This window comes from Equus quagga, chromosome 11 (assembly GCF_021613505.1).
Source record: "Equus quagga isolate Etosha38 chromosome 11, UCLA_HA_Equagga_1.0, whole genome shotgun sequence".
NCBI lineage: Eukaryota > Metazoa > Chordata > Mammalia > Perissodactyla > Equidae > Equus > Equus quagga.
Genome location: NC_060277.1, coordinates 115,664,438 through 115,667,260, shown reverse-complemented (window position 1 = coordinate 115,667,260; position 2,823 = coordinate 115,664,438).

The window sequence follows — 2,823 nt, the reverse complement described above, 5'->3', positions numbered from 1 at the left end:
ACAATAAAGGCTCAGACTCAGCAAGAACATTCGACCTTTCTCCCCTTACTGCCTAAAACAAATTTAAAATAAAGGCCTGTCCCCAGGGCAGGTCATCACCATAGATAACTCTAGGTTCCAGTAGACTGGGGGGATCCTTGCTAAGCCCATTCCTATCAAAGTCCTATTTACCAAACATTTGCTTTTCCATTTCCATGTGGGTTGCCTTGCTCCCTTTTGAAGACCCAAATCACTACCCCAAACATCCTCCTTGTCTGTAGTTGAAGATATTTAAACAGGCAGCCTCGGCCAGTTGGCTGAGTTGCTCAGTTTTCCCGAGCCTCTCTCATGTATACCTGTTATAAAGCTTTGCTTAATTTTCTCCTTTTATTCTATCTCATGTGAATCTAATTCATTGTCCAGCCGGAAGGACCCAGAGTGGGTAGAGGAAATGTCTTCCTCCCCTACACTGGCCACCAAGGTGCACCCTGGTAAATGCACCTTCTGTATGGTGGAGACCAAGGAGAATATTCTCACTGGTCAAGAAGCCAAGTTCTCAGGACATGGAATAAGACGGAAGGAAAAACCTCATCTGGTTTTTTTTCTTATATGTGCAATGACAGCTTTAGCTAAGCCTTGGGTCTCTTGGAGCCGGAATAATACCCAGGAGGGGGGTGCCATGGGGTGGGGATCGTGTGTGCTTTACAGAGTGCCTCATCGTTGCACGGACGTTTTCTTGAAGTTGGCGGGGGACCTGTGTCATCTACCCCATTCCGCAACCAACTTATCCTTCCACAGGCAACTCCTTGAGGTGGTGAGCTCACTAATGGCTCTTAACTGCTCCACCTGCACCCATCAAATTTGCGGCTATTTTGGCTTCCAAGATGCCCTTAGCAACAGCTTTCACCTCATATGCATATTAACCCACAGCCAAGTTTGTCTAAATAGATGCCAATCAGGTGAGACCGCAAACTCACCAAGCTGGTGGGGCCAGCCCAGACAACAGGCTTATAGGGCCTAAGCCTGCTTCCTACCCTGTGGTATTTCCTTCTTATAACACATGACACAAAAGTCAGAGACAAAAGAGAAAACTGACTATCTCTGGGAGGAAAAGGGTCAATAAAGCCAAGAGTACTCTACCAAATTTACCAGAGTCACACAAGAAACTAGTTTCCCAAATATTTTCTCCTGCCAACCTAAATTTAGAAAGAAAAAAATTCTCACCACTTGCTTCCACCGGACCCCACAGATAGAGATTCTGGGAAGCTGAGAGGGTAAGAAATCTTACTTTTTGCCGGCTTTTGTCAGGTGACCCAGGATCTCCTCATCTGCAGTGGTCCCAGGAGGAAGCAGGTCTTCCAGCTGGAGAAGGCAAATTGCCAGCCAGTGGGGATCCTGCCGACAACGCCAAAACTGTCGGGGAAGTGGGAGAATTCCCCCGCCTTTTCCTTAAGGTTCTTAGGGCTGGTCAAATAATTAGACAGGCAGGTTAGCAGGAGAAAATAAAGTTTAATAACATGTATATGTGGGAGAAACCCAGGAAAACTGAGCAACTCGCCACAATGGCCAAAGATGCCCCCTTAAACATCATCTCAACTAAAGACAAGAGAGGATGTTGGGGGTGGTGGTTTGGGACTCAAGGGGGAGGAAGGCAATTCACATGGAGATGGAAAAGAAACGCTTGTTAGACCACTGTTTGCTGGGCCCCTACAGAGAATGTGGCCTGAGAGACAGAATTTCGATAAGATGCGCTTGTTGGTGGCTTTCTTATCACACTTATTTTACATTATACTGTAGTTATCTCATGGTATTAGCTCCTTCCTGGATCAGGCCTTCTGTCTTAAATCCTTTTAGGCAATTTGAGGGAAGGCCACATGTTCTTCCTGAGTCTTCTGAGCCTTTCTTGTCTTCAGCTTGAAATAATCCCCATACCGGAGTGGCGCATCTTGGGGCCGCCTGCCCTGAACCCCATCAAAAGGAAAACCACGTAAAGTCTTCTGTCTTCTGGGATGATGTGCCTCGGTTTTTCTGGAGCTGAGCTGTGACATGTCTGCTGTGTGTCCCAGGGGAAAAAGAGAGAGCTCTGACGCCGATCAGCCCTTGAAGCTGGGGACCCCTCCCTCTCCATTTCTGGCCACCGGGAAGGCTTTCCCGCTGGGTGAGCCGGCCTTCCGTGGCTGCTGCAGAGCTGATTGCCCCCACCTGAGACGGAGATGTCCGACACTTCTGTGGCTGCCAGCTGTGTGCAGTGTGGACAGGTGTGTGGCAGAGCTCACAATCCCTGGCCCCCGTGTGGTCCAGGAGCAGCGGCAGCTAGTGGGCAGCGTGGCATCCCGGCTGCCCAGACCTGCAGAACCAGCACCTCCGTGTGCCCAGGTACCCAGGTGTGCGCAGGTGGGAGACCGGGTCGTTCGCACCAGGTACTGTGCTGAAGTCTGGTGTTGTCTCCTTTACTTACAAGCAGAGGGTCTCCTCATCCCTTTGGCAACGGCTCATTTTAAAACTAAAAGTTCTTCTGAGTGTTTTTAAACCTAAATCTGCCACAGAACTTTATTTATCACTTGATGCCAGGAAAGCAGTGACTGCCCCCAGACCCCCACACCCGGGGGTCCGGTGAGTGTGAGTGTGTGTGGGTGAGTGTGTGTGCCCCTGTCGGTGCAGGTGTACATGTGTGAGTGTACACATGAGCATGTGCATGGTGAGGCTGCGCGTGCGTGTCTGCATGCTCACTAGTGATACTCTGAGGCTTCCATGTGTTTTGTTCTGGGCAGGCGGCCGGAAGGGGCAAGAAGAACTGGCCCTTCCTCCTGGGTTGGCCGCCTGCCTCCTTGGGCCGTGTCCCCA